The sequence below is a fragment of the Phaenicophaeus curvirostris genome, chromosome 12, assembly GCF_032191515.1.
Source record: "Phaenicophaeus curvirostris isolate KB17595 chromosome 12, BPBGC_Pcur_1.0, whole genome shotgun sequence".
Taxonomy (NCBI): Eukaryota; Metazoa; Chordata; class Aves; order Cuculiformes; family Cuculidae; genus Phaenicophaeus; species Phaenicophaeus curvirostris.
The window spans coordinates 286319-300067 of record NC_091403.1 but is presented as its reverse complement, the minus strand read 5'-3'; the positions used below and the strand labels follow the sequence as shown (position 1 = coordinate 300067).

Below are 13749 nucleotides of genomic sequence, written 5' to 3'. Positions count from 1 at the left end.
TAAGTGGCGATGTTGGGGTGAAAAGAGGAGAAGAGGGGCAGGGGGAGGTGGAGATGGCTGAGAGCAGAGGGGTTTCCCTGCCCACACAGCTGGGTGGCTCTGGGATGCTCCATCCCCACAGCTGAAGGTCTGGGAGAGATTTGCTTTTCCCTCCTGAAATGACATGGATTAATCCCAAAACCCTGCTGCTCCAAAGCGTTTCAAATCTTTTCCCCTTGTGTCAGGAACAGGACAGACCCAATATTCCTGTCACAGGCGGCTGGGCTGGAGGGGTCTTCTTGGCCAGGGAGAGCAGATCGCTCCATGCTGGGATGCGGGTGAGGGGAGGGGAACGGCTGCCAGCTGCTGGGCTGTGCCTTGTGCCAAGGTGAGGCCGCGGGCACCCCCAGAGGAGGTGCTCTTCCCATCTCTTTTCCTGACTTGCAAGGCCTTTCCTTAGAAATAGCCGTCACCAGACCCCACTGCGATGTGGCACCACCGTGTCCATGGAATGCTGCCACCCGTTTTCCTCCCCACTTCCTGAACACAGACAAGTGGTTCTGGGTTCAGATGCTGCCTGCTCCCGCTCAGGGAATGACACAGGACGGCCTCTCCCCTAGAAGTGCTGTTCACTTCGGTAAATGCCATGTATTCCTGCTCTGGATTGAATGATTACAGGAGCAATTTCTATCGAGAGCGACAAGGAGGAGCCCCTGGTGCCTCCTCACCCCACATGTGGCTCCCTGCTCTCACACTCCAGCCAAATCCACTCTTTCAGTCTTTGTTTTCCCTTTGTCATGGGTTTCCTCCCTTTCTGCCCACGGCCAGTGTTCCCAAAGGGCAGGAGGTCACTCTGTGCCTGTGTTCGCCAGGTCTCCTGCCCACGCTGCTCCCACGCTTGTGCCAAGCTGGTGCCTCCCTGCGCCTGACCCCTAACAGGAGCTGCGTTGTCCTTCCCAACGCCACCCTGGACAAAGCAGGATTGTCCTGCCCGCCTGCTCCACAGTGATGAGCTGGTCTGGATCAGCTGCACCACAATTCCAGGGATAAGAGCAGGATAGTTCCTTTCTGTCACTAACAAGGCATAGGGGTGGTTCAGAGCCACGTGCTGGCCAGTGGAAGCTCCAGTGGGGTTTGGAGCCATGTACCAGCCAGCAGACACTCTGGCAGGGAGGTCCTGAGTCCTCTGAGACATTTCTGGCTCAGGTTCCAACTCCCTTCACCTCCATGCACTCAAGGCTCACTGGAAGGGTTATTTGGAAAAACATCCTTTGATGACAAACAACTGTTCAGAATTGAGTCATTCCTGAGAAGTTCTAGGGGGTTCAAAGCGGAAACAGGGACAATTCAGATGTTGGTAGAGCTTCCACCTTAATGATGAAGAGCGTTTTGGAAGGCAACAGGGATGGGGCTGTGGCTGAGCAATCCGGGATGTGCATCTTGCTCCAGAACAACACCCCCTGCTCTGCTGAATGAGTCCCACTTTCTCCTTATGGCACTTAGAAACGCGAACACTGAATCTTGACATTCCATGAGCACTCTGTTCCCAGGGCTGAAACTGGGTGATGCCAATGCTGTGTTTTTTCACTCATGATACCTTGGAGCCAAATGGAGCCGAGCGAGGGGATCCTGGGGCAGGGGCTTGGGTGTGCCAGGAGCAGCCTTTCCGGTAGCTGTATTAAGAGGATTCATTTTCAGTACTGATATTGCAGACTGAAAAGACAGGACGTGGTCACCAGGCCAGGGACTGTGGAGCTGCCATAAGGAAAGAGCAGACCAGCAAAACTGGAATGTTGGCAATTTTTACCAAACCAGGGCTTTATTTCCAGCTCTATCACAGTCATGGAAGGATTACAGCCTGGCCTTAGGAATACAAGGTAGTGATGAAAATGTGTGATTCATAGAATCATAGAATGGTTTGGGTTGGAAGGTACCTCCCAGCCCATCCAGTTCCACCCCTGCCATGGGCAGGGACACCTCCCACTGGATCAGCGGCTCCAAGCCCCATCCAACCCGGCCTTGAACAACTCCAGGGATGGGGCAGCCACCCCTGCTCTGGGCAACCTGGGCCAGGGCCTCCCCACCCTCACAGCAGAACATATCTCAATCTCCTCTCCTGCAGCTCAAAACTGTTCCCCTCATCCTATCTGTGCATTCCCTGATGAAGAGCCCCTCCCCAGCTTTCCTGGAGCCCCTTTCAGCACTGGAAGCTGCTCTAAGGTCTCCCTTCTCTTCTCCAGGCTGCACAATCCCATCTCTCCCAGCCTGTCCTCATACAGAAGGTGCTCCAGCCCTCACATCGTCCCCGTGGCCTCCCTCCCACAGCTCCATGTCCTCCCTGTGCTGAGGACTCCAGAGCTGGACGCAGGCTCCTGGTGGGTCTCCCAGAGCGGAGCAGAGGGGCAGAATCCCCTCCCTCCCTGCTGGTCCCACAGTTCTGGGTGCAGCCTGGGACATGGGTGGTTTCTGGGCTGTGAGCACGCATTGCAGCCCATGTGGGGCTTCTCCTCCCCCAGTAGCCCAAGTCCTTCTCCCCAGCGCTGCTCCCAATCCGTTCTCTGTCAGCCTGGACGTGCGCATGGAATTGCCCCGACCCACACGCAGGACGTTTCCTTGGCCTCGTTAAACTCCACGAGGCTCACACAGGCCCAGTCTCGGACCCCAGCGCGTCTCCGCCCGGTCCCAGGGCTCCAACCCCAGACCCCGCAGCCTCTATCCTGAGCCGCAGTCCCGCCCCCGAGGCCGCGGGCGCCGCCGCTTCCGCGTGGCAACGGGACGCGGTTGCCAGAGCCCCGCGCCGGCGATTGGCCGGGGGGCGCGCGCGCGGCTGCCATTGGCCCGCGGGGCGCGGGGGCGGGGCCAGAGCGCGGAGTGCTTCCGGGTCGCGGCCCGCCCCGGCGAGCGGGCGGAGGGCGGGGCCGGGCGGCCCGGGAGCGGCGGCAGCGGCGGGGCCGGCCCGGGGAACCGAGCGGCGGCGGCAGCGGCGGGGCCGGCCCGGGGAACCGAGCGGCGGCGGGAGCGGCGGGGCCGGCCCGGGGAGCCGAGCGGCGGCGGGAGCGGCGGGGCCGGCCCGGGGAGCCGAGCGGCGGCGGGAGCGGCGGGGCCGGCCCGGGAGCGGCGGCAGCAGCGGCGGGGCCGGCCCGGGAGCGGCGGCGGCAGCGGCCCAGCGGCGGGGCCAGGCCGGGCCGGCAGCGCCGCCGCACAGGTACGGGCGCGGCCCCGCGAGGGGAGAGGGCCCGGTTCAGCTCCCACCAGCGGGAGAAGGGGGTCCGTCCGTCCGTCCCGGGGCCCGCGGGTCGGTGGGTCCGTCCGTCTGTCCCGGGGCCCATAGGTCAGTCAGTGGGTCTGTCTGTCTGTCCCAGAGTCTGTCGTTCCGTGCCAGGCCGCGGGTGCTCGGGAGCTCAGACCCCGCCGCACGGGGCCGTGGGCAGCGCCGCCCCGGTGCGGCCCTGGGTGCGTTTCCCACCTCTGGTGAAGGAGCTGAGTCCGTGGATCCGGGAGTCTCCTCTCTGCACCGTCGCGGCTCCCTAAGGCTGCGGTTCATCACCTGTCCAAAGCGCTCCGGAGCTGCTGCTGCCCCTCCAAGCCCTGCTTCTCCTGGGCATCGTGGTCCGGTGGCAGCGCCGTGTGTCCCGGCCTCTGCCTGGGCTTCCCGGGGCCTCTCCAGTTGCCTTTCCCACTGGACCCGTACTGTCTGGGTGTGATCTCAGAGCGGAGTTTGTTATCGGTGACCGAACGCCTGTGTGTAACTGGCTGGCACTGCTGCTCCCCTCCTTGCCCTTTCCTTCTCCCAGAGTTCACTGAACCAATCCATCTCCTCTTTTTCTGCTCTCCGGTGCTGTGCCAGACAGGAGGGGACAGTGGGAGAGCCCAGCCACGCAATCCGTGTTCCCGTTATCACATATTGGCAGCATGTTCCCACAGTCGCCTTCCAAACAATACAAAGGGCCTTTGAGTGACCAAGCTCGGAGCTTGGCTTCCTCCAGGCCACCAGAGCCGGGGAGGAGCCCTCGCTGCCGGCCGGTTGCTGAAGTTTTGGAAGTGCTGCCTGGGCAGTGAGATGGTCCTGACAGGAGAATTTGGCATTTATGGTGTTGTTGTAGGAAAATGCACAGAGCAGCCTTCTCCGTGGGAAGTCAGAGTGTGGCGAGTCAGGGATGAGCTGGAGGTGCTGCCAGTAGAACAACGTAAGCTCTCGTTTGGGAAGATGACTGCCGATGAGGTGCAACCAGAGGAGAAAGGGATTTAAATATCACGATGGGTCAGAAAAAGTAATTATTGGTGAAACTCCCGATATACTCAGAAGGAATGGAGGATTCTGGCCTGCCGGATATGTTCCTGCGTGGAAATGTGGCTGCTGGGGTAGCGGTACCTGAGGCAGCTGATATCAAAGCCTGGTGGCAGAAGTAGTGCTGACTCCCATGGAATTTCAGCTTGAAAATATCAGTGCTGTATGCTCGTCTTGCTCAAGTGCCTTATTTTCCTCAGGTACAAACCTTTTGTGATGTTTCCTGCCTGGAATCACTTTTCCCGGACTCACAAAGTATCTGACCGGGGCCTTTGCTGTTGTTCTGTGCTGTGGGGCTGCATGGGAGGTGAGGCACAGCTCCCTGCATTGCTCTGTGCCTCAACAGCAGCCCAGTTCCAACTGCTGGCCCAGAGTCCTTGCTGCTTTAGGCTGATCTGGCCTTCTTGCTATGTTTTCTGTGTGGAAAGCTCCCCTATTTCCCTCTGGAAGCCCACAGCAGCCCCCTCACAGCAGGTGCAACTGCAGATGGTGGGTACCTGTCTGTGCTTGTGTGAGCACTGCTCCCTGTAAACCAGCTCTTCTCTCCTGTAGAGCTTTCGGATAGTGCTTGCCTCTCGGCTTTTCCTTTCCCAACCATGCATGCCAGCCTTCTGGTTGCTCTTTTCCAGGCTCTCCATCCATTTCTTTCATTCACGTGCTTGCTTAAAGCCACTGTAGTGGAGCAGGGTGGCAGGGAGGTCTCCCCGGGACGCTGCGTGGTGCTGTAGGTTATGTCTCCATCCCGATGTCCTTCCCGTCTGGCTTACAGGTCACAGCAAGCAGCTAATTCCCTGTGTCCCTCTCTTTCTCCTTGGATGGAGGAGCTTTCCAGCTCATGGTACCTTTTCTTGCAAAGTCTGAAGCGTATGACCGTGCCTTATTCCATCTATTTCTATCCTCAATCCATCCATCTCCCTCTTCCATAGGAGTTTTTTGTGCTGTCCCAGTTCTCTGTATTGACAGCAGTTTGACTTCCATTCCTGCTTCGGCACAGTGAGATCGCATGGTAGAGGCTCACCCCAATACTCCAGCTGCCGTTCCAAGCACAGGCAGGAATCCCTGTTGGGGAGCAGCTGCTTTGGGCTCTTTAAGGACTCAGTCCTGGCACAGGGCATTGACCTGAGTTTTCCCTGAGGCACTGAAAGCCTCTGCTTAGTTCGGAGCTTCCTGCTTGTGCAGCTTCTGGTGAGAGCAGGGCAGCTCCCCTGGCTGCCTGGGTGGCTGAGGACCTGGTTTCCCAGCTGAAGCATGGAATTCTGATTTACAGGGTGACTCTTGCTGGCACAGTGAGCTTGGATGACCCAGATGGTTGTGTGTGCTCGTGAAGCTTTGGTCCTCTAACATTTACTGACTCCTGGTGTGCTTTGAGCATCCTGTGGACTTGCCTGCCCCCGGTGTTTCAGCAGAACCTGCTGCATCCCTGTTATCACTTTAAAACCAGGCGTTTCAGTTTTTCCATCTTCTCAACTTCCCGCATTTGCGAATGAACACATATGTGCCTTGGATTTGCCTTCTCATGTTGTTTTCCTTGTACCTTGATTGTTCTGGATTTTACATGGCCAATTCTTGTCCCATCATAGGGGTTTTGAGGAGGTAACTTTCTTATGGATCTACTTCTCTCTCTCTCTCCAAAGGCGTGTCCTCCCCAGATCCATGCTCCCCTCCGTGCTGGCTTTCTCTGTTCCTCTTCCAGACCCTCAGTGGAGCTTCAGTCATGACTGCAAGTGCCCATATCAGGGTGCTCTTTGATTAATTCAGTTTTTGTTCTTGGTCAGGCTTCCAGTTGTCCTAAAACCTTCTCACTTCCTGACAAATCCAAGCCTGATATTTTTCTGTGAGGGTGGGGAGGCCCTGGCCCAGGTTGCCCAGAGCAGTGGTGGCTGCCCCATTCCTGGCTGTGTTCAAGGCCAGGTTGGGTGGGGCTTGGAGCTCCTGATCCAATGGAAAGTGTCCCTGCCCATGGCAGGGAGTGGAAGTGGGTGGCTTTGAGATCCCTTTCAATTCAAACCATTCCATGATTTTATGAAATCCTGCCGTGGGCCTGTGTGGGCTGTGCTGTCCTTGGGTGCCCATAACTGTCTGCCTCTGTAACAGACAAGGCTGGCTTTACAGCTGGTTTTAGGTGTTAAAAGCACAATTTTCAACGGAAAATAGAACTGGAGAACTTGCAACATCCCATTTTAATGGAGCAGAGGCCACACGCTTTGTTGCTGTCTCTTCAAGTCCAAGTTAGACTTCAACACTCTCACCTTTGGGGGGCTGGGGAAGCCTCGTTACTGCTGTTGCTTGTTGGCAGGGCCTCAGCAGCGGGTAACAATGTTCTGCTCTGTGGTGGAGGGAGAGGTGGAACCAGCACATGCTGTAAAGTCACTTCTTGGATGGAAATAAGTGTTTCCAAAATACCTGCTGTGTGTGCATCCACCAGGCAGTGAGGTGGAAATTGCTTGCTCCATGCTTGCTAGCCACAGACTACTTTGGCTGGTTCAGCTTAAGTGGTTTGGAGGTCCTTGGGCTCGTTGGATGACTGTCCTGCTGCTCGGATCACGCCCACAGCCACCTCAGCTGTCCTCTGTTTGGGAAGGTCTGGCAGGTGTCTGCTTCCACAGAAGCTCCATGCAGGGTCAGTAGCTTCAGTTTCACTGGTGATTGGTGACACAGGAATTGTAAATCGGAGCTGGGCTGTGCTCTGCTGTGGGGAGACCTACTGCAATGGGTGTTGTTCAGTGGTCGGGATCCAAAGCTGGTACAAGGCTCCAAACCGACACAGAGCGCTTCGGTTTTGGCTGCTTCTACTGGATGTACCGCGGGAACTCCCATTTCTGAATGTCAGCAGTTACTGTCCATGCCAGAGGGCCTTTGCTTGTTCAGATCTGTGGTGGGGACCTTGGTGTTCAGGCACCGCTTGTTCCATCTTCTCTGGTCTCTGCAGAACACTAAGTACTTTGACATGTAGGAGGTGACATGATTGAAGATTGGGTTGGGGGCGACGTGTTGGCTACTGCGATGGCAGCTCGGGGGTTTGGCTGGAGCGCTCAAGGGTCTCAGCACTCTCCTGGCTGGGGATGTTGCAGGGGCGCAGTCAGGTGTACAAGCAGCTGTGTGGGGTGACCGGTGGACATTCCGGCAGCCTGCTGTGTTCCTGTCTGTGTGCAGAGACTCAAGGGGTTGAGGTGTGACTTACAGGTGTCTCATTAGGCCATCTGCACTCAGCATCGGCTCGTTGGACTTGGTGCTGTCATCCCAGTGATCCTACTTTTGGGAGGGGAATAGAGCTAACGCTCCTGTCTAGGTTTCTGGCACCAAAACAGGCTCTTCGGTGTCTCTGAAGGCAAGTGGTGTAAGTAATCTACTGTGGTGCATTGAATCCAAGTTCTTTAACTCTTTTTCCTGAGGGCAGGTTCTGTTGAACTCCGGCAGGGGTCCTGGACTTCAACACTTGGCTGAACGCTGTAGTCCTGCCATGAGCTTGTGGCTGGTGTCCGTCCCGAGACTCACTGCAGCTGCAGGACCTGAATCATCACCATCTTCTTATCTTGCAAAGTTATTGCACATTTGACAGAGCTGTTTGCTATGACATCTCTTGGTAACCCAGGACTCATCTTCACGTGCCATTCAGCCAGTCTTTGCTAATCTTTATAAGAGTTTGGGGTGATCGCTGTGTTCTTGTTGATCTGCTCTGCTGTGGCGTGTTAGAATGGTAGTACGAGGGGTGTTAGAGCAGGGGATGTGCTTGTGAAGGGGGTGATCTGAAACACCTTTGTGATGAAACCCTGTCTGTCAAAATGTGTCCTGAGCCTCTGTGCTGCCATAGTCATCATTTACAGCACTTGGTGTAAACAAACCAGCTGTGAAACAGCATTGTTGTGTCCGGGTGCTGGTTGATGTGGTAGGTGAACATGTCTCCTCTTTGAACTGCGAGCAGGCTCCCCGTTAATAGCTCCGAGATCATTTGCAATTAAATGGAGTCAAGCCTTCCAAGGGATTTACCCTTGGACCAGTGTGCAACACCAGTATCCGAGCTTCCCATAGCAAGCAGACTCGCCTGAGGCACGGGTGGCTAAATTTAGTCGTGTAGCTGGCGAGGTGCGACCTTGCCTACAAGGGCTTTTCCTACTCATTTCTCTATCAAAACAACAGGGCTGTTTGCTGTGCTGGGTGGGACCTGGGGCTCGGTGATACCAGAAGGATTTTTGTGTTGGGTCATTGGCTGATGCTGCTGGTGCCACCGCTGGCAGTGCTGAGCTCCATACCTGGATGCCGTTCAGAGGGTCGACAAGTAATCCAGCGGCACGCAGCGAGCCTTGCTGGCGGGCATTAAAACTTTGGAGGCAAAATGCACCGCTCAGTGCACAGAGCAGATCTCTTGGGAAGGAACATCTCTAATTGACAGCTGCACTGAAGATCAGGGATTGAAAGCAGAAGCTGAATCCAAGGGGCTCCATGCGGATGGAGTTTCCTCGCTGTGTGAGCAGCAGTGTTTGTCTTGGAGGTGAGATTGTGTTTGTCTGCACAAAACAGCATTTTACTCGGCTCTGGGAAGGTTTTCCCGTGCGTATGGTGGTGCGGAGAGGTGGACGGTTCTGGCACCCGCTTTGTTGTGTGGGTTTGCCTCCTCATGTGAAGTGAGACTTCTCCGTGTTCAACTCCAGCAGCTTTGCATTAAGACTGTGTCTAATTAAATACACCATTCATCCTACGAGCGTAACGAAGATGTGTAATCAGTCTTCTGGAGCTCTTCTGCTATCCTTGAAACCCACCACACTTCTCTGGAGTCAGCAGCACGCTGATAGGAATGGGAACAGTGGTGGCTGGGAAGTCAAACAGGATTTTCTAGTGCCTGCCATGCTCACTCCTGTTGAGGAGTGCAGTGAGAGGGCAAACCCTGTATTGTTATGGGCATGGCTTGCCTGATGGGATTGTCTTGCTGGCGTTGACTCAGTTGTTGATGGCACACTGGTCTCACTTGCCACAGGTAGTATGCTTTGGCTTACCTTTTAGAGGTCTGAAATGTTGATCTGGTTAAGAAGTAAGGTCATGCAGCAGTTCATGAATTTCGATAGGCGCGAGTGGCTGCATCTGTTGTGTTGTATGTTTCTGATCATTGTATCTTCAGTGGAAAATGGAGAGAATCACAGTATCATGGGATGGTTTGGGTTGGAAAGGATCTCAAAGCACATTCAGTTCCAGCCCCTGCCATGGGCAGGGACGCCTCCCTCTGGATCAGCCTGGCCTTGAACACCTCCAGGGATGGGACAACTGCTCTGGGCAACCTGGGCCAGGGCCTTCCCACCCTCGCAGCAAAACGTTTCTGCCTAAGACCTCATCTCAATCTCCCCTCTTTCAGCTGAAAACTGTTCCCTTGTCCTATCCCTGCCCTCCCTGATCAAGAGCTTCCTGGGCAGTTGAGTTGAGGGCAGAGGAGCAGCCGCCTGTCCTGCAGTCTGAAATGCCCAAAACTCTTGGAAGCAAAAGGATTTCTTTAAAAAGCAGGCAGAAGATTTCCATTCCTGTTGTTGTAGATGTTTATGGAAGTGGTGGCTTACATGCATTTGCAAATTGGTTGGATGAGCCCGTGGCCAGCAGGTCTGTAAGGTGAATACTGGGAGGACTGGGCGGGCATGTCCATACTGACATCTGTAATCCAGTGGTTGTGGATGCTGGAGCAGACTGTGGAAGCTCACTGCTCCTTTTGACATCTGCGATTGCTGTGGATGGAGGTGGCATACCAGGAAGGCATTGTTCATTTCTGTTATTCTAACTTTATGAACTACTTGCCTTTCCAGAGCACTGGCGCAGGGCAGGGAGTCAGTATCTCCAAAGATACCTGGAAGATGGCTTATGGATGCTTTCTGGAAGGGCAGTGTTGGTGTTTCTCGGCATTCTGTATGTACCTGCAGGCTTCCCGTGCTATGCATATCCAAAGGAGATTTGCCATGCAACGTACTGCAATGGGTGTGTGGAAGCATTTTAAGGTGGGATGGGCAGAAACTGTTTTCATCAGGAATGGGACTGTGAAACCAGAGTGGTTTTAGTGTGTACAAGGAGCTGTTGATGCAGTTTTGTACCTAACACGAAACTCGGTGTTTCAACGCCTCGCTTGGTATTGAAACACCCTGTTGTGGGGTGTTAACAGCTGGTGAAGCTGTGGTGGCAACTGCCATGCCTGAAAGGGGGAGGCTTTGGTCCTGCCTTTCCCATGTGGTACTGGTGCTTGTCAGACCTGTTCCCGAGCTGCCCCAACGCTCCAACCTGGCACAGGGCTCTCCAGGTATGGTTGGGTTGGGTTTCTCCTGTTGCTGTGATGAGTTAGACTTGTTCATGAGTTGGTCCGATAAGCACAGGCAGGGGAGAGCCTGGCAGGACTTCCTGCTCTTTGGTTGCTCTGTTTTATGGTGAACAGATTTGGGTTTTTCTTCAAAGGTCTTTTCAGTCATGGTGCAAGTTCCAGGCTGCAAGCATCTTCCTAGCTTTTGGGGCACATGTGGATTGTTGGTCTCTCCTGAATGGGGTTCATATATGGAGGAGGGGATCTACAAGGGATAGCCGGAGGCTGCAAAGATGCTAAGATCGACAAAAACTCTTGAGGAGCTGCAGAGGCTGAAAACCGTTCCCCTCGTCCTACCCCTGCACTCCCTGATCAAGAGACCCTCCCCAGCTTTCCTGTAGGAATCCTGTCCTTTAGATTGGAACTGTAGTATTGTCCCCATCCTTTCCTCTGATAACGCACACTGTGACTGCCTCAAGCCTGAGGTGACAGCTCTTGTTCTGTAACACCTCGACTTTTCTGCTGGTAATAAAATAATCACGAGCTGGAGCACAAAAGACCCAAAAACTGTCCGTGTACTCACTTCCCAAGGGAATTCGTAAGGAACAGGTTTGTGGAGTCACCTTCCCGGCGTGGCAGAAGCAGTGTCCTCCGCTGGGAGCCAGAAGGCGTTTGGGATAGACCCTGGACTTTCAAACCTTAGCAATCACTGCTCTCCGTTCAGGCTGGCATGGATTTCCCTGGCCCCAGAGGAGCTGAAAGACCCAGTTGTGTGCTCTAAGGTAGCAAGCACTGTCTCGTTACAAGCTGCTTGCAGGGAGGGTAAATTTTACTCTGAAATTGAAACAAGCTCCTCATCTGCTCCTTGTTTTGAAAACAGAACACATCTAGGAAGGCTTAAAGCATCTGGAATAGCCACCTTCCCTCTCTGGCTGCTGGAAGGGGTTTGTGATCTGCAGGGTCTCTCTAGCCAGTGAGACGGTGTTTGCCTGAGCAGCGTGGCCTTCAAGAGCTGAACAGGAGCACTGCTGGCTGGCAGTGTGCTGAGGAGAGGTGGCTATGCCACACTTATGACAAGCAATGCAGAGGGGCCTGTCTGGAACATGGGTGTGTGGGACCTGTCTGTGCCCGGCTCTGAACCCCACGTGATTTGATTCCTGCTGGCTGTGGCAGGCTGAGAAATAAATTGCTGCTCTTCTTGAAACAAGTTGGGTGGTGGGAAGCAGAGCACCCTCATCGAAGGATTCGGCGTTGCATCTGCACAGTTGTAGAAAGCTAAGGTCTGAGTTCAAGCTGAGATGGTGTCTCTATGTTGAAGGCCCAGCTGTGCCATCAAGGAGATGTTGCAGGCAAAAGTGAGGTACTCATTACATACCAAAACATCTTCGTTATCTGTCAAAAGCTGGAAGGGTCCCTCTTGCTGTGTGTGGTTTGCGACTGCCTCTTCCATTGTTGTTCTTTCCACAGAAGGTCTTTCTACTGCCACAGAATTCCCTTCGGGAAGGGAATGGTTCCAGGGTCCTTTGCAATGCTGGGCTTTGGGCAGTGAGGCTTCCTGGAAAAGGGAAGGCTGGAGCTTGTTCCCACCATAAACCAGTTCTCTCACTTGTTAACCATCACTTTTTCCTGCTACAAGAGGTGGCTTCTGTCTCCTGCCATGCTTGAGCTGAACGAATTTCCTGGTTCCTCAGCCAGGTTTAACATGTGCTCAGTCGTGAGCTGGATCCTTTTGTTACTCTGGGCTCCTCCATGCTTTGCTACGGGGCAGGGTTTCTAGGTGAGCCCAGCTCCGTCAGTGCAAAGCTGGAAAGGACGGAATGTGAACCTCAGGTGCACTCAGAACACTGGAGTCCCGTCTGTGTGAATGTGTGAGGAATCGTGTCTGTGCTGCAGGTCGAGAGATGGGTAGGGATGCCCATCCTACCCTGCAGGTAGGGATGGGTTTTTGTCGCCTGGCTGTGCCAGTGAGAAGTGGCAGAGGCTGCCTGGCAGGGGCAACTTCCTCATGTTGTACTTTGGCTCCTCTGTAACTTGTCTGTCATCATGTTCTTCTAGCAGAACGTGAGTGATACCCAACTCCTGGTTTGCACTGGAGCCGTAGGATGGCATGAGGTGGTTTATTGACTTTTATTACTGATGTAACTCATTGTACCATAGAGCGGGCTATAAATAGAACCTTAAGTTTCCTTGTTTGGAGGTGCCGCCCCTTAGGAGAGGCTGGGTTTCTGTAAAGAAACTGAGGCAGGTTTGGTTAATGAACCCCAGTGGAATTTTTGTACGGCACTGTTTTCCTTCTGGGTTTAACTGGTGTGCGTTCAGGGTGGCCAAGGAGCAAGCTCCTCTGTGGTGAAGGGAGCCCATCATTCACACACATGTTACCTGGATGCTCCTGGCCTCTGCCCAAGATGCTGTTAGTTTTGCAAGGTCAAATAAAGCTGCAATCCCTCTTTCTCTGTGGATAGAGGTGCCTCCGTTCCCTTTTCTTGGAGGGCTTCATTTGGTTCCAGTTTGGCTGGTTCTTCCTTGCCATAGCCTTTGACCCAGTCACATAACACAGAACAGCGTTAGTGTCAGGTGGAACAAACACTTGCCTTAAATGCCTCACAATAAACCTAATGTTGGAGGATCAGCCCATCCACCGCATGCCTTGTCATCTTGGAGGGATGGGCATCACTCACCACTTGCACGCGGAGGCTGTGGAGCAGCGGCGTGTTCCTCAGCCCCGCAGTTGACTTCATTCAGGAGCTGCTGCTGGGTAATTATAGATGAGGGTTAATTAACAACAGCTGCTGTGAGCTTGTGGAGACTTTGAAGTCTCGTGCAAGGCCATTGAGCAATCCCTGCATAGCTTCTTGAGGACAGCAATCATCGATGACACTGGAAGGGCACTTCTGTGACTCGGGCTGGACTGACAACAAAGGACAGGGCAGAGGGAGGCTGAGTTCCTGCAGCTGCAGTCCGAGCGGTGTCCCTGGGCCGTACAGTGAGGGTGGATTTGGTCTGTTTGGCACACGATGTTGGACATGGCAAAAGCGCTCTCTGGTACCAGGTTTCCTTTTGCCGTGTCAGGGAAAAGAGCAACCGTTGTGCCCTAGACAGGTCAGTGCAAACTCATCAGCTTCCATCCTTGCTGTAATAGCTGGGAAAATAAGGATAATGGTGCTGTCTTCGGCACGCCTGGAACACGCACTGGGCAGCCTGGCTGCTTAAAGCCAGA

General features: G+C 54.4%; 2 protein-coding genes across 6 annotated transcripts in view; both read left to right on the top strand.

Annotated features, from left to right (window-relative positions):
- Positions 1-13749, top strand: part of PPIB (peptidylprolyl isomerase B) — a 151295-nt gene that overhangs the window by 69422 nt on the left and 68124 nt on the right. The gene's annotated exons all lie outside the window — the stretch shown is intronic.
- CSNK1G1 (casein kinase 1 gamma 1) overlaps positions 3120-13749 on the top strand; it is a 75186-nt gene continuing 64556 nt past the window's right edge. For 2 of the 4 annotated variants that reach the window (XR_011338320.1, XR_011338321.1), the window contains exon 1: positions 3120-3184. The gene's annotated coding sequence lies outside the window, so the exon portion shown is untranslated. The remainder of the gene's footprint in view (positions 3185-13749) is intronic. The other 2 variants (XM_069867202.1, XM_069867203.1) reach the window with 2 other exon arrangements.